The sequence below is a fragment of the Callithrix jacchus genome, chromosome 13 (assembly GCF_049354715.1).
Source record: "Callithrix jacchus isolate 240 chromosome 13, calJac240_pri, whole genome shotgun sequence".
NCBI classification, from domain to species: Eukaryota; Metazoa; Chordata; class Mammalia; order Primates; family Cebidae; genus Callithrix; species Callithrix jacchus.
In genome coordinates this window covers 84,938,746-84,953,250 of record NC_133514.1, presented here as the reverse complement: position 1 = coordinate 84,953,250, position 14,505 = coordinate 84,938,746, and the positions used below count along the sequence as shown (strand labels likewise).

Here is a 14,505-nt window from a genome sequence, read left to right as displayed (position 1 = left end):
AGAGTTTCGCTGTTGTTACCCAGGCTGGAGTGCAATGGCATGATCTTGGCTCACCGCAACCTCCGTCTCCTGGGTAGAACTGTATTTTTAATTGTAAAATGACAGGCAACCTCAGCTTATATCAGCGATTTTGTCTTTTTTGAGAATCACTAAACATTGGGCTGGTAACCTTCAGTGGATAGTTTAAGAGATCCTAAAAACCATTTCAGGTCAGGCTGTATATAAATAACTTGGGAAATTAAAATGAAAACATAATTGTGGACCCTAACCTTCAAGGTTTTAGTGAGGCCCTTAATTTAGATTTTTAAAAAGCTCATATGGTATTTCTGATGCTGATCTGGCTTTGGGGATATTGATCTATCCCAGTATTTTCATTTTATAGGTGAAGAGACTGAGGTCCGGAAGGCAGGTGCAATAGTAATGACTATTTGGTCTTTATTGTTTACCTTGTGTATCAATAAACAGCATTTCCCTTAATTTTTAATCAGTGTCCCATGGTGGTTGAAATATTAGGGACTAATATAAGGCAAAATAAAACCATGTCCCGATATCTCATCCTGCTCATAGGCAGGATCAGAATTAATATTCATACCTCTTGATTCCTGTTCTGGGTCTGCTTCTGTTACCCGTAACTGCTTAGGAGGTATAGAAAAAGTCTACCTTTTTTTGTCTAAAGTGCTCAGCTCACTTTCTTTCCATATTTTCCAGAGATAACTATTTAGGAGTTTGTTGTTTTCTTCCTGATTTTTATCTCTTTTGGATGAACATTTAATTCTGCTTTTCCCCTCTCCCTGTGTGTGTAGTGGGCTGCCTGGCAGAGATGGCAGGAGATGTTTTCATGCGTAATCAAGGACATAGATGCACTGGCTGCCAGCCTCAGGCAGGGACACAGACTTGTCTCCCACCAGCAGAGCGATGATGCGTTTCCCCAAAATGTTCCAAGAATGGCCTGGAATGTGACTAGACAAGGTCCATGCGGCCCCATGAATGGCTTCACACTGCACCGACCAGAAAACAAACACAACAGTAATTCTTGGATTAGCATGAAAACACTTCCAAAGGGGGCTCAAAGACAGCCTTTTGTCCCTTTCATAAAAGGAAAGAGATGAGGTGTGACAAATAGCCTGTTGGATGTCTTTCCGTGCCAGGCAGAGGTCATCTTGGAAGGGCACCACAGACACAATCAGTTTCACAGAGAAGAAACAGACTTGAAGCTAAAGGACAAAGAACATTTCAGAAGAGACAAGGTGGTGTCTGAAGAAGGCAATTTCAATTAAAATAGAAAGGAGAGTTAGTATGACTCACGTATTTTTAAAAAATACACTGTCTTTTGCACTGAGACATGATACATGTAGTGCAAACAACATGGAGTTTGTAGCCAGGAGATGTAGGTATTACAACTCTAGTCAAGATCCTCTGGAGCCCTGGGCTTCAGCTTTTGCATTTATAAAATAAAGCTATTAATGCCTACTTTTCCTGGTTGCCATGAGGATTAAATGAGGTTAGAGGTAGGAAGTCAAGAGGAGATGGATTCATTTACAGAACCTGTACTGGGATATAGATGATTTGGCCCAGAATCTGTGTTTCTCTGACTAGGTGATAAGGGCCAAGTGATGTTGCCTGAGTGGCCCTAAAATTTTTCAAACATTTTTGGATGTGTCTGTTGAACTAGAATTTGACACATTAAATTTTCAGCAAAATTCCAATGTATAATACAAATAGATGTGGAGCAGCCCTGTCTAAAGCACAGGTGGGTTGAGAGGAGGTGTCCACTGTACCTCTCTTCAGCTCCCAGCTTTTCTTCTTGCCATGACAATACCTGAGACAGCTTTTCCAGTTCCATACTCTAGGACTTGGCTGCTGTTCACCTTTGCTGCCTGTTTTGATCTTTCCAGCATGAATTGGAAAAGAATGCTTTCAATATCTCCCACTCAGTCTTCTGAAACTTCAATGGAATGGCTGAACTTCTTCATCTTAGATGAAGATGTTTTATAAACAAACATAAGAAGAAGATCCACGTGAATGAATATCTGGATGACAGAGTCAAACACCTCTGATGGACTTAGTGCTGCTTCCCAGAACATGGGCATTTAAAAAGTATCACTGGATTCATAGTCACAATGTCATTATTATAGCCTACAATGTTATTTACTTATTTATATTTTCAGTAGAAGGAGAGAGTAAGAATCTTAGTGTAAATTTCATAGGTAAGGAGTCACTGTGCATTTCACATGACCTAAGTGGATATATAAACAATGAATCCCAGTCTAAAATCAATAGTGTCACACAAAAAATAAATGTGATCATCTTTCATTTCATTGCATGATCCATTACACATTACCCTCACGTTATTTCACATTGGTATGCCTGTGTGTGCATGCATGCACACACCTACACACACACACATACACACACAAAACAAACATACACATATTACTATATAGAGTCCTCTATTCTCACGATGTCTTATTACTTCAAAAGCATTTTCTTTGTGGTCTGCTTTAGGATCTACCTATCTCTTTATGGAGATTAGATAAACCTTTAAAACTCTAAAGACAGAAAAGAATTATATAATTGGAGACATTTTAAGGAAAATGAACAGAGGGATCCCTATACTTTGCACTTTATAAAAATATATATATTTTTTAATGCTGTGCCATGTGTCCTGGCTTTAACATGCTCACACTGTGTAATCCCGGATAATCCCCTTGAACCTGGGGTTTAGTTTTCCTTATCTGTAAAATAGGGATATGCAATGCCTTGTGAGTATCAAATGGGACAGTATTTACCGGGTTTTGAAAAGCTAAAAATGATAGTCAAATATGGCCTTTATAATTAAAAAACTAAAAGGAATGATTATTGTTATTATTTGGTGAATATTTTTAAAAACAAAGATATAAAAAGAGACCTATTCTTCTTTTCATTAACAACCAGAGCACCATCAAACTGTAACCAGTAACAGAAGGAGTCATTGGCCTTCAGCACAAATGGGTTTCATTTAAGCTTAGAGGATCTCCTTGTAGTGACTTGGAATGTAATCATAATGTCCTGTGTTTTATTAGAGTTCTGAGACCTTTTTTGTTAATTTCTGGTAGAATCAGGAGAACATTGAGTAGTAAATTGGAGCTCTGTTCTGCAGTTATTGTCCTGTGACCTCTGGTGAGCAGTCTTGATCTTCCATGCTCTTGGGCTATATTAAGTCTCATGGGGGATATAAAAATAGAAACTATGCTTAGGGGCAGATCCCCCCAGATAAGTGTATATTTGGGGTTGCCAATTCCAATCATGCCTTCAATTTGTCTATTGTTTTGTCAATCATGCTCTTCATTGGGAGAAAATCCAATATGGTTTAGCTGTGTTCCCACCTAAATCTTGCCTTGAATTTTAGTTCCCATAATCCTCATGTGTCCTGGGAGGAACCTCGTAGGAGGTAACTGAATCATGGGGTGGTTTCCCCCATGCTATTCTCATGATAGTAAGTGAGTTCTCACGAGATCTGATGGTTTTACAAATGTCTGGCACTTCCTCTGCAGGCACCCATTCTCTCTCTTGCCTTCCACCATGACTGTAAGTTTCCTGAGGCTTTCCCAGCCATGTGGAATTGTGAGTTAATCAAACCTCTTTCTTTTATAAATTACCCAGTCTTGGGTATGTCCTTATAGCAACGTTAGATTGGACTAATACAAAAGCAATCTGATAAATTGATTTACCTTGAAGCCTTTGCAACTAAATGCAGCTTCTCGTGAATACTAAAGAAAGATGCCTGAGCTGTTGGTGAAGCCAAATCCACCCAAAGTACATAGTTGAGAGTGGGGGCAGGGTAGTATCCTAAAAGGAATTTGGGATGCTACTAGGAAGGGGAACCGCTGCTGGGCCCCCTCAAAATAAAAACAACAACAAATACTCTTTCTGATGTGTCTTAAAGATTTTTGGGGGTTTTCTTGTTTCTGGTGATAATTTGAGCTGGATTTTTTTGTCATTGCTCCTGAGAAGCAGTATTAGCGGGCATGCTCTCTTGTTACAGATTATGGATAAACGGAATGACTTTGAGCAGTGTCATTTTACTTCTCTGGTTACAGCTTCTTTCTCCCCCCTTTGTTTTAGTTATATAGGTTTAAGATATACAACTGATGTTTTGATATATATACATTATGAACTAATCACAACAATCAAGATAACTAGCATATCTACCACCTTACATAGTTACCTTTTTCTTTTCTTTTTGGTGAGTACACTTATAGTTCTCCGTTTTTGCAAATTTCAAGTACACAGCCCAGTATTATGTTCCATAGCCACCATGCTGTACATGTTATCTCCAGAGCTTATTCATATGGTTTTCCCTTTTTATAAAATGAGTTTGAATACAGAGATTTTTCAAGGTGCCTTCCAGTTTTAAATACTGTAATTACTTTATTTTCTGTCTATTCAGTTCTGTAGATGGTGAGTAGCTTAATTATGATATGTAGGTGACTACTAAAAATTACAGGGAGATAAGAACACTGCAATGAAACTTGACCACTGTGTGTCCTTCATCATGTTTCTTTTCACCTCCAACATCGGAGGGCAGGAGTGATGTATTTTCTGTATGCTGCACAGATGAATATCTGGCACCTGATTCTTGATCATTATAAGTGATGTTTAGATCAGGATAGCTGAGGTGAGCATAGATGATAACTGGGAGAGAAACGTTATTTCTCTAGCAGGACTCCTCGCTCTTTTAATTATTCTGAAATAAAAAACAAAAAAACTACTGCATCCTGGAAATGTAAATGGAAAGAATTGACTCCTTTTCTTCTTGAATGGCGTAGATTGCAGCCTCAACCAGAGGCAGGAGGAGGAGGACTTGACCTCCGAGAGTCCTGTCTCAGTTTCTCTGTTCTCCAAAATGCTGGCCCTGAAGGAAAAGTGTCACCCGTCTTCTTGAATGCCCTATTGCACGCTGAGTAATGTTGCCCCTCTGCCCCCAGTGGAGCATTTTAATGATAACGTTGTCTTCAGGGACAGATTGTGACTTGTCTTTTAAAGGAAGATGAAATCTATTAAGACAGTGAGGACAGAAAAGAAAAGCTATGTCCCTGGGAAGAGTGCTCTAGAGGAAAGCACTATTTGCTCCTTTCGTGCCCCTCTCCTTCCACTTCTTCCTCTCTTTGTTGGAACCGCGTACCCTTCAACTGCTCTGCTTTGTGTCAGGATTATTATGGTTGTTGGTGTATAAAATTGCTGCTTGGTATATATAATTTATAAGCTCTAAAAAATGATAAATAGTCTCAAGTAAGAAGAGTGATTTGTGTTAAAGTCCTCAGGGTACTTTTGCACAGGAATTTAATTTCTTAAGGGAAATTGTCTATAACTTCCTGTGGAATATTAGTTAACTAGTTCATAGCTGGGATTTATTTTCTGTTGTCCGTTATTTTTGTTTTTGTTGCTAAATTTTTCTATTATGAGTCTGGATAGGTTTTACCTGAGCAAATGAGATTATATAGTAAACTTTGATGTGCTGGGAAGCCAAGGGAAACAGACTAGAGCCCAGTTAATTTATTTTTCTTAATTTTGTTTCAAACCAATTGTTATAATTCTCTAAGTTGAGTTTATTTTTGTGCTGTAGCCCAGTGATTCTAAATCAGGGGGAGTTTTGCCAGCTAGGAGACAATTGGCAATCCCAGGAGATATTTTTGCTACTGGCATCTAGTGGGTAGAGGCCATGGATTCTGCCATACAGCCTGTGATGTACAGAAAAGACCCCCCTCCCCCACCGCTGCCTCCCACAACAAATAATTATTAGGCCTAAAGTTCTGATTGTTCAGGTTGATAAACATTTCTTCAAATCAGTAAGCTCCAGGGAGCATAATTCTATATATTTTTACCAAGGAATTTTCTACAGAATGTTGCCACTTTTTTCTCCACTTGAGTTCCTATCACCAAGAATGGGAAATGGGGAACAAGATGCTGGAGTTGGGCTAAATGTAAATGGGTCCCACAGTATGTAGTTTTCAATAAAAACAGTGTTTAAATAAAAATGACCATAACATGTTTTGCGCTCTCTCTCTTTTTTTTGTATTTCCCTAATATTTAAGTTCAATTTTAGATTGCAATAAAAACAAGCTGGCTAATTGAAGGAACCAGGGAAATGGATTTTTACTTATTAGAGGTATTACCACCATAGCCTTCTTGAAAAATTTCTTAACAAATGATGTTCAGGCATTGAAAGTGTCATACTCTAAACTTGCACTGTTTGTGTACGACCATGAAGATTCAGATCAAAGGTTAGGCAAGAAGTGTTTATGGGCGGGAGTGGGACCTTGGATGCAAAGATCTCCTTGCTGATACCCTTTGCACTTTGCTAAACACTGAACCTGGTAGTATTGTTGAGATTAGCGGATTGATGAAAAGTATAATAAGCTATGTGAACACGAGCATAGCATTCAGTTATGCAGTATGAATAGATTTGAACTCCCTAGCCCTTGCTTAGTTTTCAAAACTCTCTACCGCTTAATCTCAGTTTGCTTCTTACTAATTCTCCTTCTTGGATCTTCTGTTCTGGTCAAACTTTTGTCCCTATTACTTCGTAAACTCAACTTACACTTTCACAGATAGCCACAAAGCTACAGTTTTGTTTATGCCAATTCCTTCTCCTACCAGTCACTGACATTTCAGCTGTCCTTCTGGAGTGAGATAAAATTTCATCTCCTTTGTGAACCAACCAGCCAGAAATGCCATTAAGCCATGTCCTTGCCCTCTCCCTCCCTCCCTCCCTTCCTTCTTCCTTCCTTCCTTCCCTCCTTCCTTCCTCCCTCCCTCCCTCCCTCCCTCCCTCCCTCCCTCCCTCCCTCCCTCCCTCCCTTCCTTCCTTCCTTCCTTCCTTCCTTCCTTCCTTCCTTCCTTCCTTCCTTCCTTCCTTCCTTCCCTGCCTCCTTCCTTCCTTTCCTTTCTTCCTTGTAAATGATAGCATTTGTGGGTAATTAGCACATAGTTTTTTTTTTCTGCATATAAATTGAAAACTAGAAACACAATGAACTGGGGGATTCCAGGTTCCAACATCCCACCAACAAAACTTGTGTAACTCAGAACAAGTCGCGTAACCTCTCAGATCCTGTTTTTTCAAGTCTATAAAATTGGCAGAATAATACTCATTCTACTTCTCTCAAAAAATAGTTTGTATTTTCTTTTCTTTTTTTTTTTTAAGAGAATCAGGTCTCACTTTGTTGCCCAGGCTAGACTAAGGGTGCACTATCATAGCTCACTGCAGCCTTGAACTCCTGGCCTCAAGTGATCCTCTCACCTTTGCCTCCCAAAGTGGTAGGATTACAAGTATGAACCACCATACCCAGCCTCAAAAATAGTTTTGGATTGAATAAGAAAATAAACACAAAAAGCCTTTTAATATAAAAAACTACATAAATGTAAGGTATTATTACTGTCATCAACTTACAAAACTACAGTGAATCCTACAGAGTGCTAATGCTGTGTATATTCTGTAAAGCACTTAGATGTAGTCGGTACTTAATAAATAAGAGCTCACACAAGAGAATTGTTTCCACAGTTAAGACAGACTGGCATGAACAGCAGTTAGAAACGGGAGGCTGAGTAAGAGGTTGCTATCTGTATTGATAGAGAAGCTATTAAAAGCAGACAGTGATTTTTAACATCCCCAGAACCATGATAGAAATTAATAAAATTTTGTATGCTTTATCATTTGTGACCCAGAAAAGAGAACCCTGAAGCCATGAAAAGTTTTAAAATAAATTATTTGTGTGCAAAAGGAGGCAACATCTTCCACTGATTTGACAATTTCAGTTTCTCCATTAAGAATACAAATAGAAGATGGGGTCACTTAAGCAAAATGATCCCTTATTTGTTAAAGCCTTTCCCGACTACAAATTAATAAGCCTGAATTTATTTTCATGACTCATAAATGGGTTTGATATCCAAGCTTCCCTTCTTGATTAGTGGGAGAAGAGTAGTCTTGGGAGATGAGTCTGAGGGTGAGGTCTCATAACTGGGCAGAGTTGGCTTTCAGAGTCTGAGTATGGAGCCAAATGAATAGGGAACAAGTACAGGGGACAGAAATGGGAGAAACAAAGGAAGGAATCAGCTGATGATGGCTAATAACTAGTGGGTGGTAGTGGATTACCTAGAAAATTTACACTTTAACTAGTAAATATTCTCCAAGATAAAGTGCAGGTTGTTGGGGAGGGGGATCTTTGATAAATCACCTGTATCTCACTCTTCCCTGGTAGATGGGAGGAAGCTGTTCAGCAAATCCAGCTGTAAGTACAATACATGAACAAGAGATTAATCTACTTCCTTAGAAGTAATGTAGTTATAGTTTGCAATGTAGATAGAGTATAAAAAGATGTAAGATAGTGAATGGGAAGAGTTAGACTCTATGCTGCACAGTTTTTGTTCAGTTCCTCTCTTGACCTTCAATTAATTAGTTGATGGGGCCTTGAACAAATTATTCAGTGTCTCCTGGGCTCAGTTTTCTTATCTTAAAATAGGAAGAATAGTCCCTACCTTACAGTGTTGTTGCAAGGATGAAATCAGATTTTAAAAAATGCAGTGCACATTGAACAGTGCCTGTCAAAAAGAGTTCTTAGTAATTGCTAACCTTTGTTACAAGATGGTCAACAAATTGAAGCAGGCAACAATTTTTCTTATAGTTTTCCCTCTTCTGCCTCCCCAGTTATATCTAGCTGTTTAAAGAAATACTTAGAACTGAAGCACTGTAAAGGTTTGAGAACCACTAGTACCTTGCTACTCAAAGTGTTCTCCATTGGCTGGTAGCATTGTGTCTGGGATGTCTTATAAATGCAGAATTTCAGCCTCATCTAGCCAGACCTATTGAATCAGAATCTGCATTTTAATAAAGTCTCTGGAAATTCTTGTGCATATTAAGGTTTGTGAAGCAGCACTGCAGAGCAATGACACAATAAGGGGAGAAAGAAAGAAGGAAGGAAGGAAGGAAAGAAGGAAGGAAGGAAGGAAGGAAGGAAGGAAGGAAGGAAAGGGTGAGCTGAAGGAAGGAAGAAAGAGAAAGAAAGGAAGAAAGAAGAAGAGAAAGAAAGGAAGAGAGAGCGAGAAAGGAAGGAAGAAAGAGTGAATGAGAAGTTATACATTGTTGGACAGTTTTGAAATTGTTTGGTCTTAATATACTGAATCAAAACCCAAAAGTAAAATATTTTCAGAAATTAATGAATACACATTTGAAAGAAAATAATGTTATGTGGTAGTGGTTTATGACAAGAAAAGGGGCTTCAATTTATTGGACATGTAACTATGTGTCAGTCACTGTGTCAAGTGCTTTATTTTCAAGGACTCATGTAATTCTTATTAACCACAGTATTAAGTAGTTGCTCTCATTCCCACTTTACAGATGGTAATATTGGGGCTCAGAAGAGTCAAATGATTTTTTTCAGGGTTGCACTAGTTGTCAATATAAAAAAAAAATGTTACTTTTCCCAGTTAAGAAGTGGGCAATACTAAGACTGTATTCTTCATTTCCTGTGTGGAGAATCCACAGGAAAGATTCTAACATTAGACCCTGGGTAAAAAGATCAAAGAAAACTAGAGTTCTCCTGGGTGATGCTTTGAAAAAAAAATTGTTTACCCCAAGTATTAGGTTTGGGATTGCATGTAACCAGTGTCCATGGGGTTTGGATGTCTTTATAAAGCCTCTGAAACCAGGGCACAGCTTTCAAATAACATTACATCAATATAAGTGGCCATATTTTACATTATCTAGTGAGATCAAGATGAAGCTTGTGTTCTTAACTCTACTTTCTCTAAAATCCTTTCTTGACACTCTGTTCTGATTGCTCCTTTCTCTTAAGTATTTTTGTGTGTCTGTTTAGTTGAAATATACATTGCCTCATATGATTAGTTACATGGAGAACCTAGATGTATGCTTTGATCTTGTTTCTTCTTTAGATCTAGGTTGGCCTACACTACTGTTTCATGCCTTGTGTTAAAGTCCAGTGCCCTCCCTGAGATTTCCAAAACTTTGGACGTTTCCAAGAATGAATTATGTTATCTGGCTGCAACCTCCTTTGAATTCTAGATTTTCCGTTCTGTGTTTTCTATTTATTTATTTATTTCTTAGCCTGTAACTGTGGATCTCAGCTTCTTTCTCTGAGTTACATAATAATACCAGGTTTTGGATTTTGAAGACATTCTTGGTAACTATCCTTGAGACTTCATTTTCTCATTTTCTTTAAAAACAAATAACAGTTATTGTTATTATTTTGACTGTTCTTCTTTCCAGCTTGCTAGATTTATGTTCTTTGGATGGGTAAGAAGAAGATTTCAGCAGTTAGATCTTTTGGTGATAAGGTTCCCTAGAATTGGGGACTAGAATTGGGGACCAGAACTATAGGTTCTGGTCTGGGGATAATTAAGAGCTCTAAGAAAAACAAAAACAGTATGGAATAGCAGAAATACAAAAGTCTGGACTGGGAGGGCAGAGGGTTATCTGAACCAAGGTAGATCAGAGGCAAGTTTTGAATTAGGTTATGGAGGTGAAAATGCTGAAATGAGACAAATGAGGAAATGCAACTTAGATGACCTAGCTGGGAGGGAAAAGAGGATTATTATGGATGCCAAGCAACTTTGAGGATACTCATTGTTTTTCATAATTTTTGTGTGTTTGCTTTTGTTTTTTGTTATGAGCAAGACAAAGAAGATTTATGTCTTAGCTGAAAAGGTACATGACAGAATAGATACTGGCCACCCTTCCTTGTGAAAAGTATACATTTAAAAAATGTTTATTGAAAGCAAACTATGTATTAGAAGCTAAATGAGGCTTTTGTCCTCTTTTAAACTTTTCCAAAAACACCAAATTATGCGAACTCATTGTAACAAGATCAAACAACTATATATAGATACACTGTGTGTGTGTGTGTTTGTGTGTGAGAGGGAGGGTGGCAATGGGAGAAATGTATAGAGTAAAAAAAAAAAAGTTATTCTTTATCTCAGTATCCTCCTACCCCAATCAAATTCTTTTATGCAAAGCTTCCACTGTTAACAACAATGTCACTATTTCTAAGACTCAGAATATCCATTTATTTAATACCAAGAGAGGACATACTTCTTTTCTCTTTTCTGACCACTGGAGGGAACTTGTCTTTTGTTTGCTCATGAAATAGTTTCCTCAAAGGTCCCTTTACTCATGACCTGTGTTTTCAGACCACAGATGTACTCAGATTCAAATCTATGAAGAGTTCTCAATATATGAAAAGTGAGCATGGTCTTCTACTGTGCTATTTTGTTTGTTGTGACATCGCAGCCTTCTATATGGGTAGAAGTAGGCTATTTCATGCTGTATTGTTCACAAAGGGAAATATTGAGGTCGAGAGAAGTTGTTTTACAGGTCAGGCAAGCCATAGTGTATCAGCACCACTCTATTGATGCCTTATTATCAGATACTGACATCGAATAAAAAGAAACTATTCTTTTAATGAAGACAAAATGCATGGTTCATTGAAGGAAGCAGAAATGTCACTTGCTACTTTGAAAATTGGACCATTTGACTGAACATTTGTGTTGCTTTATTTGCTGCCTATTGAAAGCTATTCCAAAGTCCTGAGCTGAATTTGTGGGGATGACCATAGGAAAAGAAAGAAAAATACATACACATATATATGTACATTTTAAGATATAATTTTTTTAGAAGTCTTTATAATTAAAAAAATTGTCAAACAGGCCCCTTTATTGGTGGGGGAACAAAGTCATAATTTGGGGTTAAGCTAGAGAAAAAAGAGGGACTAACTGAGACAGAACGCAAGGCCATGAGATCTCTACAGTCCTCAGACACTACTTCCTGTTTTGTTTGTTATTTTATTTTTTTTCTTCTTAAAGCCTAATCAGGAAGCTTCTTGGATGCAATCCAGAAGCTATGGGTAAAAATAATTGTGCTTTCCCTCATCAATTTTTCCTAGAGATAGAAGATATGGACTTATATAAAATGAGTGAATTAGGTTTACTACGTGTTAAGCTTCTTGAGGATAAGCACTCGGTCTTCTTTGTTTTTTGAATCCCCCACCATGACTAGAATAATGATTGGCATTAGTCAGATACTCAACAATATATAGTTTGTGTTTGTTTTCATTTGTTACTATTAAATATTAAATATAAATAGAATGGACTGACAGTCTGATTCTGATTGATATGGACTGAGAGCTGAGATTGTGTAGGTGGGTGCTGCTTGAAGGCTGAGGAATGAACCAAATGACAATTCAAACTCTCTTCTCATTTAAAAAATCCACTATTCAATCTAAATACTTATGATAAACTGTGTAATAGGAGGAAACAATAATAAAATGACCCTTTTGCAATTGCTTCTGAGACAACCAAATTAACACTTTGTCACAGACCCATTTATTTTAATTGTTCTCTCCTAGGTAATATCAAAAAGTCAACATGGATAGAGGAAACAGAAGAAAAAAAACAATTTGTTCCTCATTAAATGTGAGAAAAGTCCAAGATAAACCTATTTAAAATTGATCTGATAAGCCCGAGAACAGTGATGCACTGATGTGTTTTCCTCGGCTAATGGTCTTCAGCTAATATTTATCCATTGCTTTGAGTAACCATTAATCTCTTGTGTTGAGAAACTCTACAAATGCAATTTCTAGGGCATTTAACCTTTCCACGTTTGCTGTCTCTTGAGTTTGGGTGACTTGGTTTTGGTGTATACTCAATTTCACTTAGTTTTCCTGGGTCCCAATTGCCAAGATAATAGCACCAAGGCCTTTTAAAATCAGTCTTTCTCATTTCACAACACAGCAATATGTTCCTGAGGTGTAATGCAGTTAAATTCATTTTGCCTTCCCACACTTACATTCCTATCCATTACTACTTTCTCTTCCCTGCACTGCATTCTCTGCTATTTTTCTCCTGTGTAATTTGACATCAGGAATGGCCACAAAGGAAACAACTGAGCAGTGTAAATGCCTTTCTAATGATCTTAAAGCGTCTCTTCGAGCCTAATAATATAAATATCTTGGATCAATCTTTAGTGGGTTTTTTGTTGCTGTTCTTGAAAAATTTCCATAAGCTTTCTTAAATATGCAGCCAACTCAAGTTCACTTTTTAACCTAAGGGCATCAAATTGGACCTTCTCCCTCTTCTTCTCCCTGCTCTTCTCTTTTTTTTCTCCATCTCTTTTCTGCTCTCCCAGTCCAGGCTTGACAAGTAAGGCTTTTGAAAAAATGACCATGGTTCTGAACAAAGGCTGTCGTTGCAGGTAATTGTTGAAATATCAAGGGTATTGTGTCCTCCATTACTTAAGCTCTCATTTGTGGTTTTCATGGTTTTGAGGAATGTTTATGGCTGACAGTCCTGTCTTTACAGCTCTATCCTTCAAGCTCCGACTGGTACCGCTGAGAATGACCGCTTGAGTGACTGATAAAATGTCAAGATGCCATTATTTCCAAGAGAGTGTTTGGGAGCAATAAGATCTGTTTCAATCTATCTTATCCACCTGAATTTAAGCTTCAGATTTAACTTTGTTGGCTGCTGCAACCAAATTGTCTCTGGGTTTTGAAAGAACAGCCATCATGGAATGCAGACAGGATTATAATAATGGTCACACCATGACATTCGTGTTGTATTTCACTGTGCACATTGGTGCAATATTTTGGACTTAATTAATACTCTCCAGGAACCTCAGTTTATGGATGGCAATAACCATATTTTAGATCATGTGAAATACCGCAACAAAAATTCAATTCATAAGGCAGATGGCAAAGCCTAGTTTGAAGAACAACAAAACAGGAAGATTTACAATGAGTTTCAGAACTCTTCAACTGGAATCCAGCCGCTGCCAAAGCTCTGTTATTTCACTGGAGGGTAACAATCTGTGAGGGTCATTAGTGTCTTCATAAAAACTGAGATTAAAAAGTAGTCAAATGAAATGAATAAATAGTCGAGTCTTTGTGCAATGGAAGTGGAGTTATTTAAAATGCAAGGTTTCCAAATACTTAAAAAAACCATTCTGTGGTCATTTGATTTTGAACCTGAAATTTACTAAGGTAGCAATTTTTTTTAATTGCATTTTACGTTTTGGGGTACATGTGAAGAACATTCAAGATCATTGCATAGGTACACATGTGGCAGTGTGATTTGCTGCCTTCCTCCCCTTTGCCTATATCTGGCATTTCTCCCCATGCTATCTCTCCCCAACTCCCCACCCTCCGCTGTCCTTCCCCTATTTCCCCCCAACAGACCCCAGTGTGTAGTGCTCCCTCCCTGTGTCTATGTGCTAAGGTAATAATTTTTAACAGAATGGTAAGGATTTTGTTACAGTCTCAAGTATATGTAACATACAGGAAGACATTCCAGAAGCAGGTGTATTCTCTCTGTGTGTCTCTCTGTCTCTGTCTCTCTCTCTGTCTCTCATGTTTTACAATGTCAGAAAAGAACTCAATATGGACACAGTTATGGCAGAAAAGGAAGGTTGATGAACAGAATGTTTATAACACCAGTGCCCAGTTGCCTTGGAATTTTTAA

General features: G+C 37.9%; 1 pseudogene; it reads right to left on the bottom strand.

The window, feature by feature from the left end:
• Window positions 1-836: 836 nt before the first annotated feature.
• LOC144578842 (uncharacterized) overlaps window positions 837-14,505 on the bottom strand; it is a 48,854-nt pseudogene continuing 35,185 nt past the window's right edge.